This window comes from Pteronotus mesoamericanus, unplaced genomic scaffold (assembly GCF_021234165.1).
Source record: "Pteronotus mesoamericanus isolate MK-2021 breed Mesoamerican mustached bat unplaced genomic scaffold, CSHL_Meso_final scaffold_705, whole genome shotgun sequence".
In the NCBI taxonomy this organism is placed as follows: Eukaryota; Metazoa; Chordata; class Mammalia; order Chiroptera; family Mormoopidae; genus Pteronotus; species Pteronotus mesoamericanus.
Window position 1 is genome coordinate 472160 of NW_026555326.1, and position 15528 is coordinate 487687.

The following is a 15528-nucleotide window of genomic DNA, read 5'->3' on the forward strand; positions in this document are numbered from 1 at the left end:
GGGTGTGGTGGACCTAGGGGCAGAGACCTGGTTGGAGTCCCTGCTGCACCGTGGCCTGGAAGGAGCATCGGCTTGGGAGGCAGGCAGATGCAGAATCAGGTCACGGCGCTGCTATTTCCTGGGTTACTGTGTCCTTCTGAGCCTCAGTTTCTGCATCTGTAAAATGAGGACTTTTACCTACCCTTAAAAAACTGTACACAAATCCCTGGCACATGTTAAACCCTTGATAAATGACATTGGCTTTTTGGGCAAATGGCTTAATCTCTCTCAGTTTTGATTTTTCATCTGTGAAAGTGAGATATCAATATATCGGTCTCATGGGGTTATTGAGAGGGTGAGATATGTAACATCGCTTGTCCCAGGGCCTGGAGTCCAACAGTGTGCGTCTAACCTACAGAGGGAGCTCGCGCCAGAGCGGGCCAGCGGGCGGACAGGTGGAGGGCAGGGCACGGATACTGCTCCACGTCGCAGGACGGGCCCTCTTCGCTGGCCACTGGCTTAGTCAATGAAGAGAGAGGAAGGAGAGCAAGTGGGACGAAGGACTTTCTGGGTGTTTCTGCTGATTTAAATTCTGGTTTCAGAATTGGAACTGACACCAGCGGTGATGTACCAGCTGAGCCGATCACATAATTAGAGGGTGGGGTGGATGAGGCCAGAGGTTGGTGAAAAGTGCAGTCTCATAGCCTCCACTTCCCCTGCCCGAGACATAGTTCTGCTTCTCCAGGTTCACCATTGGCCTTCCCGTCTGCTGACTCATCATCACGCAGCTTCAGCTCCGGAAAGCTGAGCGTGTGGCAGGAGGCCTATTAATAGTCTCTGCCTAGGACACTCCTCCTGGCTTTTCCTAAGATAGTTTGAAGCCAGCCTTGGTGCCCTACCCCTCATTCTCGCGCCCCCCACCCCCCCGCCCCCCCGCCCCCCGCCGCCGCCCTATCCAGCACTCTCCTCCTAGAGACTGAGGAGCAACAATTCTTGCCACTGAGTGGCCTGTCATTTCTAGATTGGTTGGGAATTTCAAAATGGCGGCCTATCCATCTGGGTCTGAGGGCGAGGCAAGGGGCGATTTCTGCAGCGCTCCAGAGGGCTCCCCACCCAGCTACTAAAGGGGAAGCTATAGCAGGCAAGAAGGGGGATGTGAAAAAAACCCTCGAAAGTGTCCCCAGGCCCAGCAGAAGGCAGAAAGTAGCAGTGCCAGCCAGCCAGGCTAGGTCTGTGGGGGAAGTGGCCGTGGCCCTGGGTTTCTGCCCACTCCTGGGCACAGTCAGGACGCAGAGTGCAGAAGGCACCTGGACTGTGTGTGGCGTGGGGGCCGTGGTGCCGGCTGCCACCTCTCTGACCACAGCCCCGCACAGAACAGCTTGCTTTGGCAATGTCGCCTGCTCTGATGAAGAATAGGGGCTGGATGGAAAGAATTTTCCCCTGGTAAAGAGACAAGTGGTCCAGGTTCTTGGACACTGTACTGGGGAACTAGCTGGCACATTCCCTGTGGGGTGGAGGGGCTTTGTACGGGTGGGTGAATCAGTGGCAGCCTCATGTGGTACAAAATAGGGCCCCTCTGTGAGCCTCAGTTTCCTCAACTATAAAAAGATGGTGCTGGACAAGATGAGTCCTAAGGTCTCTTCTGGATGGGACGCTCTTAGTTACTATTGTGCCTATTCAGAAATGTGGCTGTGCTCAGGAGAGAGGGGATCAGCTAAGGGGGCCAGGTGCTGGGCTGTGGGGGAGCCTAGGCAAAGGACAAAGAGGGGGAGGCTTGGGGGCGCTCTCTCCCTCAGGATCTCTCCCTGTCGCTTTCACTAGACAGGCTTCCCCGTGGCTCCTCCCAGTCTACCTTGCTGGAAGGTCCATAGCTGTCCTGGAAAACAGTCTCGTGTGTGGTTTGCCTGGGCCTGAAGCAGGCATTCCACCTTAGGCAAGACCAGCTGCCTCTCTGCTTCCTCTTCCACCCCACCTCTGGCCCACACGCCTTCCTTTCCCTTCAGCACCTCTGTGCTCAAGTCAGGATTCAGAGGGCTCCCCGGGGACGCGAGGGCTCCGAGGAGGAATGGAAGTGAAGTGAAGGGGGGCTGGTAATGAACAGAAAGCGTGGCCTGTTGGCATGGGGGTGGCGGGAAGAGAGGCAGACAGGACACAGAAACCCTAGAGCCAGAGGAGACCTCGGTGGAGAACATGAGGGTGCCTCTGACTCCCAACAACCAGCAAGACCTGTGTGGCTCCCAAATTCTGCCTTCACTTCTCCACCTTTACAAACCTGCCCCTTCCTGTCCCAGAAGGAGGTTAGGGGGTGTTCACTTGGCTCTTAGACAGCCTGTTGCTCACTAGCCCTGACAGCGAGGTGGGGAGGGGAATTCAGAGACAGAGTCACCCGCGTCAGGGAAGTCTCACTGGGGACCTGGAGGCACGAGGGGTCATGGATTAACTGCTGGCATGGGAATACTTCAGCACATTTGGACATTATCCCAGGGGAATCTGAGCTAAGGCGCCCATCCCTCTGCCCCCTGAACTTGGCACGAATGGAAGCAGTTGAAATGACTTCCTGGCTGGCGCTCGAGCTTGCACGTCTGTTCAGCAGTTGCTTGTGCCTGCAGAAGCCACCTTGCACACGGCCCCTGGATCCAGATTTCTGCAACGCAGTGCCAGGACAGCGCGGGGGCAGGGAGGGGCACCTGGCTGATGAACTCGAATGGAGCCAAGAGGGAATTTCTGGTTTGAAAATAGGTTGTCTTTTGCTCTGTTGCTATTTCTCTGGCATTACTGTGCTGACTGTGAAAGAGAGGCTTTCGGCAAAAGAGTGTAAGTCTTCCTGGAACAAATAGTCCAGTGAGAATTGACGGAGCACAAAGAGAGAGGGTGGTTTTCCTTTCCAGTGCAGCACCTGCAATTGCAGTAAACAAGCAGAGGGCACCGGCTGGAGGAGGGGCCACGCGCTGAGAACACAGATTCTGAAACCAAACTGGCGGGGCTCAAATCAGAGCCTTTTGAGGGACTGCATGACGTGGCTCCACATTCCTTATCTATAAAGTGGGGGCAATAATAGGTGAGGCTCAGACTGAGGGTTTTTTTTTTTTTATAAAGCAGTTAGAACTATACCTGCTAGATGGTACGTGCTCGGTAACTATTACTTGTAGTTATCATTTTATTACAGACATTTAAGGGCACCATTTCTATCATTAGGGACATTTATAATCTAGTTTAACAGATAAGAAACAAATGTGCAAATTGAGATAACAAATGATACTTTAAATGACTCAATGTAGCAGCACACAAATGGAATGTGTGATTGATTGGCAGTTGGGTGGCACAGCTCCTGCTGTGCCCATAGTCCACTGCTAAATGGCCAGACCATCCTCCCTCAACTCCTTGGAAGGGGCAGCACAATGGGACCATACAACGCATCATTTGCCCGCAAGTATTTGGACAGAGGGTAAACACTTGACCTGGTAACTGGCCAACTGCAGGCAACAGAGACCCGGCGTGGCCTGGTGGGAAAGGATTCATTATTCCAATCAGGTTCTTTTGAGGAAATCTGCGTTGTACCTATGGAGAAAATGAGATACGCGGAAGGAGCAGAAGCTGAAAGGACCGTCTGCGGTGGAAGCAGGTCATGAGGGCGCAGATGTGCACTCACATTACAAGACGACGACAGCTCTGACGAGGAGGCTGCCCGTCAACAGAGATGGGACCAGAGCAGATACAAGAGAGAGCAAAACCCAGTGTGAGAAGGAAGGGGGCCAGGAGGCTCTCGAGGAGCGACAAGAAGGGATGACTTGGGGAGCTGCCTCTGTTCCTTCTGGAGAAACTTAAGTGAGTTTTTGATCCTTGGCACCGGGAAAGATGGAGTGCACGGAGCTGGGAGGGCTGGAGCCGCCCAGGGGGGCAGCGGGCTCCTGTCTGGGAGGCCAGGGGGAGGTGGACCGGGCAGAGGGGCCGGGGGGTGGGGTGTGGAGGGCGTGCTAAGGGAACAGTCACAGCATTGGAGAAGCACAAGGAGTAGTTCCTGGGGAAATGTGAGTAGACTGCTGGTTGGAGCTGAGGATCAGATGGGAATTTGTGAAGGTTCAGAAAGACACACTGTTGTATCCATTCAGAAGCTTTCAGTTGTACCTAACAGGAAACCCAAACAAATCCAGGTTCAACTCTTACAGCAACAGACTGGCTCATGTCTGGGAAAAGTCGGCAGGTGTGGCAGCCTTTAGTCAAGGTCCAATCCAGAGTTCAAAGGCCACAGCAAGGGCCTTGTGTTTCCTGCCTTTCCACTCCTCCGAGGAAATCGTCAACCTAAACCTCCTGGCCTGGCTCGACGTCAATCTGCTGAATGGCCAATTTGCCAGAAATATTATTTAAGGACTATTCTTTTTTAAAAACAGTCAATGAGAAGGCACATATTTTTAATTTGATTCAGAAATTTTGGCTTTCAGAACATTGTTTTTAGGCAAATCGCCCTGCCTCCAGCTCTCCTGGAGGACAAAGATGGCCGGTAGCAGCCCCTAGGCATGGAAGCTTCCTTACTCCTGTATAGGAGGGGAAAGGGCCTCCATGCCCCAGCCCGACCAGCGCAAGTCCCGAGGTTCCCTCTGCTGGGTCATCTGGGCTCCTGCGCCATCCCCTGAGCCAGTGACACTTACATGGAGAATGTGCTGGCTGGAGTGGACCTAGCTCAGGGCCTCCTCCTGAGCCAGTCACTAGGGTCAGGGCGATGAGGCAACGTTGGTGGGCTTACGCTGTTCAAGCCCGACTCCTGGGGCCGGGCATAGGTGAATCACACCCGGGGCACACGGCTGGAAGACTCCATGGAAAGACCTTGGAGGTCACAGATACAGAGGAGTCAATTTGTGATGCTGATTATAGCTGGGGACTGTCGTGAATAGCCAGCCAGAGGGTTTGGACTTAAGGGACCTGACCCTGGAGGTTTTTAGATCTGGGCGGCAACCTCTTCCAGGTGGTATGTTAGGAAGACGAGTCTGACTGTAGAATGGACAGAAGAAGGGGAAAGTGTGGCAAACCAGTGGAGTTATTAGAGGACGCAGGAGGTAAAGCAGTGAGGACTGAAACCGAGGAACAGGAGTATGAAAAGAGAGCGGTAACCAGGAAGTCTGTTGAAAGAAGAAGTAATAAAAATTAGCATCTTACTAGACATTAGGGAAGTGGGTAGAGGGTGGCAGAGGGGGAGTCAGAAATGATCCCAAGGTCCCTAACCTGCTTGAAATTTTTGGAGTGTCTGCCCCTTAACCCTTCTGCATCCTTAACCCTTCTCTCCAGCAGCTATCCTGTCACTCACAGGGAGGATCCCCGTCCTGGAACCCCATTGTTTTGGTGGCCTAGCCCTCCTATTTCTTCGAATGGACTCTTCCCTCCTTCTGGAAATGGCTCACTCCCCACCCTCCCTCCATGGTTACCATGGAGGCCGCTGGGCTACAACACAGCCCCTGCCTAGGGGAACCTGACCTGAGATGGGAGAATTCGAACTCTTCAGCTCGGCAGTAGAACTGAGAGTGACGTCTGTCTCTCTCAGGGAGGTTGCAGATGGGACCACACAGTTGGTGACCTGCTACTGACCTCATTCTTCCACCTAAGCAAGGAGCAGAGAGGAAGCCAGTCTGGAAGATGGAGAAGGACGAAGCAGAGGCAGACTTGGCTTCCCGGAGCAGCTGCCTGGATCCCCGCCGGCCGTCTGCTTTGCGCTGGACTTCCCATTCTTGGGTCTGGGAGGCTCCCTTTGGCTTCTTCAAATACATTTTAAGCAACTAGTTCTGAAGTTGGGAAATCAAGAGTAGCTGCTGATTCTAAAAAGAAGCTCCAGTTCACCCTTGAACAACTTGAGGGGCTGGGACGCCACCCTCCTTACAGCTGAAACTCTGCATAATCTTTGGATTCCCCAAAAACTAAACGGCAGTTGTTCCTTAGTACTTGTGCAGTATTGGTTACAGAACTCCTGTGGGTACCAAATTTCCTGATGCTCAAGGCCCTTATATAAAATGGTGTTGAACAATGCACCCAGTTGGCATTTGCATCTGGGGATTCCCAAATGAGGACGGAAAATATTGTTTTCCGTCCTCATTTGGTTGAATTCATGATGCAAAATCCAGGGATATGGACGGATGACACTGTATTTATTGAAAACTATTTCATGTGTAAGTAGGTTTGTGCAGGTCAAACCTGTGTTGTTTAAAGATCAACTATACATTAATTTGGGACTTACTTGCATTACCAATGAGTTTACTGGAGGTATTCACGTTGGACCATCACTTAGAGGAAATGCTGTAAGGAAAAGCATCACTTGGTGAGCAGACCCTACCTAGGTGAAGAAGGAAGCCGTGGGCAGGTTCCAGAAAGAACCTGATCCCCCCAGAGAGAAAGTGTGGAGAGATGTTCAGAGGAACATTGCACGGCGACCATACTTAGAGATTGGAAGGTGCAAGGGGACTCAGCAAAGAGACGGAGGAATTTACCAGGGATTTGGGGGAGCTCAATGGTGGTGTCAAAAAATGCAAAGGAGGAGCGAATTCAAGGATCTTAATAAACAAGGAAACAATGGTGACTTCCCACAGGCTCTGGGGTTGGTTGATTCAGCCGCTCCAAAATTTTAACTAAAACTCGGGTTCTGTCCGCCTCTCCGCTCGGCTGCACTCAGCTCTGGCTTCACCCAAGTGCAGGTTCCTCCCCTGGCTGAGTAACTGGACCGGTAGAAAAGAGGCAGTGAATGTTTTCCCAGCCATGGAATCTAAGCTTCTCTCAGCAAGCTGATTGAGCCACTTTAGATCCTGTGCATGCTCCTAGTCCAGTAAGACTGCACAAAGAAACGCCCTTTATACAGTGGCATAGACCAATCAGGAGCCAGTCCTTGAGCAGGGAGTGGGATCAGAGTCCTCTGTAGCGACGACGGGTCAAGTAGAGGGTGGTGGCTTCCCCTGAGGCTTCGTAGAACACGCCCAGGGTTTTGTTGGGGAGGAAGGAAGGGAAATGGAAGCGGCAGAGGCGATGAACAGTTTCCCACGTGGACCACAAGGCCCAAGTGAGCTGGGCCTGCCTCGCCTCCTTCTTGCTGGCTGTGCTTTGTATACAAAGTTCCCACATTGTATGCACCCGGTTTCTTTTTCGCTCATGATCTTCTCCTACGCTCATCCCTCAGCGGGTAATAGTCTCCATGATATTTGCCTGACTAATTCCTGTTCTTACATCAAGTCTCGCTTAAATGTCATTCCTTGAAGAGAACTTTCCAATCCTCCTACACTGAATTAGCCACCACCCCCCCCAACTTGTGTCCCTATCGGAATCTAATTTCGAGGTGTAATTAAGCTTTCATTACGTGTCTCTGTGGCTCCGTGGGGCAGAGGCCATGCTTGCTCTGCTCACCAGTGACTCCTCAGGGCCTGGCACACAGCAGAGCAAGAAGGATTTGATGAATGGGTGAATTACAATAGAATATTCATCTGCCTCTTTTTTCTAATGCGTGTCTGTTGTCTATTTTAAGCACCTGAAACATCTTTGGAAGTAACCTGAATATAAATATTCCTACAAAACAATCTCTTCCAAAAGAGTGATGACTTTAAATGAACCTAAATAATAAGGACTGCTTTGAAAGCTTAGAGAGTGCAAGCAGTGGGAGTTTTTTTAATCATGTATCTCTATTCTGTTCAAGTAATTTCGTGTCAGTTACACAGATAAAGACAAGACTAGGGAAAATTGGTGAACTATTTAAACACTGTCTTTGTTCCACAGCCTACCTCATTAGTTAAATATATAATCAAACATTTATTGAACACCCCCTCTGCACCCACCGTTGGGGTGGGCTCTACTGGCCCTGTGTCATGAAAGTTTACTGTAGGGTCATTCTATCTACTAAGGCAAGAAGTAAATGAATACATCTTAAGAATGGTTTTCCAGTACAAGGTTTGAAACAAATAAGCTTTTCTGGTTAACCTTTAGATAATTCAATTAACTTCTATTACCAGAACATTCTAGTCTGCTTTGCTAGTCAGAGTTCTTAGACGAGGGGGGATTAAGTGCCAGCAAGATTGAGGGGAGGCTGGAGGCCTGTTTTGAAATCATGTTTACACAGCCAGCACGCCGGGCCTGCCCAGACTGTATGGCTATTTGGGGTGGCTAGAGGTGGCTATTGGAAATTATGGGATAATTAAATCATTGTCTTCTCTTAACCACTCCTTGCAGCTACCACTGATCCTAGTTAACTGCAGCATAATTGCATTTTGTGTATTAGACTTTGGATACTTCAGGCTTTAGACTCCACTAAGATTTCAAAAGGAAAATTGCAAAGGGAGGAAGCGGCAGTGGTCTGCTGTGCTCCCTTGTTGACCGATATATTTTCCAGTTGCCTCGTCTCCTCCTCTCAGATGGAGACGTGGGCGAGTACCTGACTGTCAGGGCTGATGTCCATGACAGGCTATGGGATAGAGACTATTTAACTCTTCTTTCTTGGGGAGAAAGGGTGTTTTATTTTGGCCTTGAAAAAAAGAGGAAAGTGTAGTTAGAATGCCAAGTTAAAGATCTGTAAGCTGGCAACATGGAAGCATATATTTACCTACCTTGCAGGGACATCATGGCATCAAAACCAGAGGAATGTGCTGTGCAAATACAGAGGATGTAATTTAATAGTTTCCAAATGGCCTTTCTTGTTTTATTTTCACCCATCCACTCCTGACTCATTGCAGGGGGGAAAAAAAGGCTAGTTTATATTTATCCTTCTCATTTATGCTGAATGAACAAATTTCACTGAAGGAAAGCAAAACCAGACAGGTCTGGTTTAATTGCACCATCGGATATTAATGAACATACTGCTTTTGAAGATAAATGCTTTGTGACCTCAGCATGAATCAGCTGTCAGAGCAAGGCGGCATGCAATGTCTGCCATTCTCTGTATGTGGTGAGGTTGTAGCACGGTGGGGCTGGGCTTCATGCTCCCATGACATGTGCACCATAAAGCACCTGCATTAGCAAGAATGTGTGAACTCGGACTTCATCCTCTTTCTCTTTCCTAAATTCTGCTCAGGAAGCTAGGTCTCGTGGTGATGCAGTCCTGCTGGAGGAAAGCGCCTAATGATAATTATACTCCTAATAATAGCTAACATTTACTGTGCACCTCTCATGGGCCAGACACCCAGCTAGGTGCTTTGCATCCTCACCTGTGGAGCCTTCCTGACACCACTATGAGGTCTATTTTACCATCTTACTGTTTTTCTCATTTTGCCGATGAGGAACCTGAGCAGACAGCCCTTCAGGCACCTGCTCAAGATCACACAGCTGAGGGTTGGACCTAAGTGTGCCCGGCTTGGAAGAGATCGTCGAAACTAAGGAGCTGAGGTTTCAGGGCCCTTCACTTAACATGCCCCCTTGCGAGGCCCTGTGCCTAATTTCGTATTTGTGATTCTATGTTCTTTTTCTCAAAGTGGCCCCAAGCTGTCTTAGCTGTAGTCCCCACAAAAGCTGGATCCATCCTTAGCTTGACTTTAGAGTCTTCATTCTTAATCTCCAAACCATAGTTTTTAACCAACTATAAATGAACTGAATGTCCAGGACTATCTTATTTCCAACACAATTTCACCTCAAAGTGTGAGTGAAAGCACAGGTGACTCAATAAATTTCCTACTTGAAAACTGCTGGGGATTGATCGCTACTGTAGGTTAAAAACCATGGATGGATTAAAAAGATGGGAGGGCAGAGAGCCCTGTGAACCCTTAAGAAAAGACTGACATAGGGCACAGAGCAGCAGCAGGGCCTTTGCCAGTGTAAGAGTGACAGGAAGGGTAGACTCTTCTCTGTACCCCTTTACTATTGACAAATCGTGGCAAATACCCCACTGGTGGATTTGCAGCTACTTCCTCTTTGCAGGCACTTCCATAAGAGACACCTCATTTCACTTAGCGTATCCAATTAACGGGAGACAAACAAATTAAAAGGAAGTCCCTGAGGTGGTAGAGACTCAGTGTGCCTAAGTGGATAAACAACATAAATGAATCACGACCCTACTGAAAGCCAGTGTTCAGGGCTGCCTTTGAACAAGTAGCTCTAGTTCTGCAAGAGTTTGCTGGTATCGTTTCAAGGAAAGGCTAGGAGGAAATGTGTTTAAAACAAGAGTTTTTGCAAGACACACAGATGGTGAGGATTGATACATATTGGAAGTAACCATTGAAGGAAGTTGGAAAGTATATGTAGGTTTCTCATGCCTAATCTTGTCTCTTAGAAAGGAACCTGGAAATTCCAGCGTCCTAACAGGATGCATTTTCCCCCAGGGTTTACGCTGAACTATGTGTCAGAGTGAAGAGATTCTAAAAAGGGTGGACTACCCGTGAGAAGAATGAGTGGTGGTTCCCAGGACTACCTTTGCTCTTCGGGTGACCTGACTCCAGCATCCTCTGCCCACCAGCTCCATGCAGGTGTACTCACCTGACTCAGAGGAATTTGTCCCATTGGGATTTTGATTCCCTGAGTACAAAAGAACCGTCTTTGGTATTACATGCATTAAGGCTAAAGCTACTTGCTCTTGCTGTAACAGTGGAACAATGAGCAAAATCGCAAATTGTCTGTCAGATATTGGGGCTGCTTGTAGTCTGGTTTTAGGAACTTATTGTCTTAGTAAGAGGTATCATGACTTAAAATAATTGGTTTTCTACACAAATCAATAAACAACTTCAGTCAACATCCTAATGGGATAAAAAGAAGGAGAAAGAAGAGAAAGAGAAAGAACGCAAAGAGTGGTAAGATAAGAAGGCTGCCACTTTCCTTTCCATATATGAATACACATTACAAATGCTCAGATATATGTGTGGTAATTAAAAGAATGACCCCCAAATCCTGCTCCTACTTATTTATCCGGGTGAAATGAAGACATATATTCACACAAAATTCAAATATTTGCAGCAGCTTTATTCATCATCACAACTCAAATATCCCTCAGCTGGGGAATGGATACACAGGCCGTGGTACACTCATACAATAGAACGCTACTCAGCAATAAAAAGGAAGAACTATTGACACATGTGACACCGTGGATGGATCATACGGACACCATGCTGGGTGAGAGAAGCCAGGCTCAAGAGATGACACACTGTATGATTCCATGTACATAACATCCTGGAAAAGGCATATCAGTAGGGTCAGAAAACAGATCAGTGGTTGCCAGGGGTTAAAGGAAGAGGAAGCATGAGGGAACTGGGGAGAATGTGGAACTGTTCTCTACCTTCCGCACGCTATGCAATTGGCAAAACTCAGAACTACACACCCCAAACAGTGAATTTTACTGCATGCAAACTAAAATCGTAAAATAAACCAGGATTACACTAGTACAGCTGCTGATCAACAAAACATCATAAAGAGCTAGAAATAAAAAGAAGTATAAATAGTTTTGCTAAAGATGTCATTTCACTTCCACGTGTAAAAATTGCATTTTTAAGTAAATGATGCTGGGGTAACTTGTCTTCATCATTACTCTAGCCCCGGCTGGTGTGGCTCAGCTGGTTGCGCATCATCCTGCAAAGCAGAGCGTTGCCTGTTGGAGTCCCTGGTCAGGGCGCAAACCTGGGTTGCGGGTTTGGTCCTCGGCCGGCCGTTGGGGTGTGTGTGAGAGGCAGCCGACTGATGTTTCTCTCTCACATGTTTCTCTCTCTCTCTTTCTCCCTCCCTTCCCCTGCCTCTAAAAATAAAGAGATAAAACCTTAAAAAAAAAGATACCCATATTATACCTTAAATCAAAATCAATTCCAGAAGGATTAATTAAAGGTTTAAATGGGAATAAAAATGAGAATACTAGAAGAATATACAGACTTAAATAATCTTGGAGAGGGGAAGAATGATATAAAAATGAGAAACTATAAAAAAAGAACTGATTTGACTATATAAAACATTTGAAAAACTCAGTAAAAGAAACAAACGGTACCTGTGAACAAGTCAACAGACAAATGACAAAATGGGGGAGATACCCACAACACATATGGTAGTCAAAGACATCTGCAGCGAATGCAGGGGTGCGTGGCCCGGATCCCGCTTCAGGCCTGGGGTGTTCATCTCCCAGCTGTCTGGAATGCTGCTGTCACAGCTGGGTTTCTGCATTGCAACCATCAACAGCTGAAGAAAGCCACTTTTCTGAGGTCAGCCCCCTCCCTTCCAAACCCTTACCAGGGCGGCCGGTGATAGGTCAGCTAAGGGGGCCTCTTGCCTCAGTGCAGAGCTGCGAAGGGCCCTCCCAGCTCCAGAGCTCCCCAAGGGGCAAGCTGAGGGGGCTTTCTGCCCAATCCTGCTTTGTTCGTTTCCCCGTAGGCGCTGACCCCAGGGCACGCCCCCAATAAACTCCAACGTGGGGACCTGTCCTTGCGTCTGCTGTTGAAGAACTCAACCCAATGTCCTTAATACATACAGAACTTTTACAAATCAACAGGAAAAAAGAAAAATGGGCACAAGACATCAACAGCCAGTTTTTACATACACTATAATTAAAATTACCCATACCTTTTGTCACAGCAAGTTCACTTCTAGAAATTTATCATAAAAAAAATAATCTCACAAGTGTGTAAAGCTATACAGCTAAGGCTGCTCATTGGAGCATTGTTTATGAGAGTCAAAAATTGGAAATAATCTTAATGTTCACCAATTAGTTAGGTAAGTGTGATTCTATGCAGTTATTAAAACAATTTAGATGTTTATAAACATGAAACAGTATTCCATATTTAAATATATTCCCTATAATGCATTCCGCAAAATAGGTCACACAAAACATAATATATAAAACGGGAAGACAGTCTGGAAGCTTATAGAAAAAATTTTTGTAGTTAATATTTGTTAAGATTATAAGGGATGGTTATTTTCCTCCTCGTACTTTGTTATGTTTTCTGAAAGACTTTTATAACAAATGTTACTTATGTAACTAGAAGAAAATCAAAAGATTTTAATTTTAAAGGATTTTATTGGATAAGGCTTTAGTATGAAATTCAAGCCTGTTTTTATTTTGTTTCCAATTATTTCAATTAAAGCAAAATAATTAACTTCAAGATTAACATTAACAGCAATATATAAACAAAATCTTAGTTTATGGCTTCGCAATTCATCCTAACCTATAGAAGTCCCATACTACCTGCGTTGGACACCTGTAGTTTCTGCACTTGATTGGTCTGAGTCATATCTAGTCTCCCTCCTCAGGTGACAGGCCCGGGTTTGCCTTTGGGAAACCACCCCTCCTGCTGGGGCTGCAAGGCCCCTGTGAGGCTCTCCCTCAGCCCCTGTGGAAGGGGGCTGATCCATCTGCGTCTCCCACCTCTCTGGTCACAAGGGCCTTCAGGAAGCGCACACATCGTCCCAAGTCATGCAATGAGTCAACGGCAAGGCTTTTGCTGGCAACACTCCCTTTCAACTTGGGTTGCTAAGCCGGTCAAAGACAAGCTTGGAGAAACACCGCTGAGTATAAAGTCAATACAGAACAAAGCCGAGAAGAGAGAGAGGGAGAAAAACATTCCTGACGGTAGTGTTGGTGCCTTTCAATCATGCTACGGCCAAAGATTAATCTCTGAACTTTTCAGTTACATGGCCCAGTAAAGTCTGTTTTTGCTTAAGCAAAACTGTGTTTGAGTTGGTCATCCTCCGGATCTCAAAGGGTGTTACAGTATTATACACACCCTAGTATATCTATCTCCTTGGGAAGCTTTTCATCCATTCAGTCTTTCAATCATTCAATTAAAATGTTTCGAGCACAGTCTTTGGTCAGGCTGCCATAACAAAATACCAGAGACTGAATGGCTTGAACAACAGACACTCATTTCCCATAATTCTAGAGGCTGGGAAGTCCGAGATCAATATGCTGTCAAGATAGGTTTCATTCCGAGGCTCCTTCCCTTGGCTTACAGGTGACTGCCACTTTGCTGTGTGTTCATGGGACCTCTTCTCTGTGCATGCTGAGACGGAGAGCAAGCTCTCTTCTTGTAAAATCCCAGCATAAAAGCCCCACCCTCATGATTTCCTCTAACCCTGATGACCTCAAAAGGCCTCATCTCCAAATACCATCCATCACAGTGAGGGTGAAGGCTTCAACATACAAATTTGAGGGTAGGGTGGGGGCCACAGACATTCAGTCCATAACAAGCACCCAGCACCCACTATGTGTCAGCAAAGACACAAATCCTAGGAATCCAGGGGGGAAAGACACTACCAGAAGGGTATGCTTGGTGGGAACTCAGCCCCAGAGAGCGGCCCCTGTGGGAGCCAGACTGTCTTCCCAGGAACCTTTCCAGCTGCCTCTAAGTAGAAGGTAGGCCATCTTTTTTTTTCTCTCTTTCAACAACCCCCTGGGAGAAGTTACATCTGACTTCTCTTTGGCTCTCTAGCATTCTGCCATTGGATATTTCCATTTATCTGTCAAGTCAAAAAGGCTGCCGCTCTCCCACCTAAGAGACCCGGGCTGGGCAGTCAGAACCAGCTCTGCTCCTGGGAGAGACACAAATGCTCTTTGCCCTGGCGCCCTACTTCTTTTGCTCTTGTCTTGTTGCCTGGACTTTCTTCTCCAGGGGATACAGCGAGATCTAGGACTTCCCATGTGGACTTCCCATGTGGACTTATGGGAAAAAGCTGCCTCATGCCTAAGTCAAAGGGGTTCTGCATGTGCTCCATCCAGCCTAGACCTTGGGCTCCATGTTGGAGGTTGGGGCTCATATCCCAAGAGTCACAGCCTTTGTTGCCACCCGTTTTCCTCTGAGCATGAGATTCCCTCAAGGACCTCACGGAGAGCAGCTGCCAGCCAGGGGACAGGGTCTGGGCCTTCCTGGGCTCCCTGGCCCAACGCTGCCTTACTCTCTCCACCGCTCTCAGTTCACGTGTGTGTATAAGACTTCCTAGGGAAAGTGCTCAGAAGGGGAAGAGAGTTGTGAGTGTAACACTCTTAAAATCCCTAGCTCAGCCAGCGGGTTCTCTCAGAGGCCGTCTTAGAGAATGTTTGAGGCTGTAGATCACATCTCCAGGAGGGGAAAATAAGCTTCCTCAGCAGATGCCATGAGAATAATGGCAACCAATGAGGTCACGTCTGGTAATTATAGAATTATCTTAATTATTTATTAATGTATGCAAGGCTTGAGAACGCTGGCGTTTTCATTATACAATGTAAACGTTCAAAAGCGAGCCCAAGCACTACCTGGAGAAACCACACAGATGGGCAGTGAGCCCCCAGCCATGCTTTGGGGCCTAGTGCCCTAAGCTGGGTTAAGTGATAAACTGTGGACTTTATGGGGCTGCCTACTGACTTTTTTCTTTCCTCTCAATCCTGGAGAATCATAGAATTTGCAACCTCTGGATCCAATGATTGTTCTTTTGGCGTGCGCCTCAGAATCTCCTTGGGAGCTTTGTAAACTTCAGGTGAAGTTTGTAAACTTCAGGTCCAGTCCCCACCTCCGGAGAGACGGATTCAGGGGGCCTGGGAGGGGCTCCCAGCATCTGAATAATCACCGATTAATCCCTAAATTAGCGGATGGGAAACAGAGACATAGACAAAGAAAGCAATTTGTCTAAGCTGACAGTGACCATTTGTCAAAGAGCCAG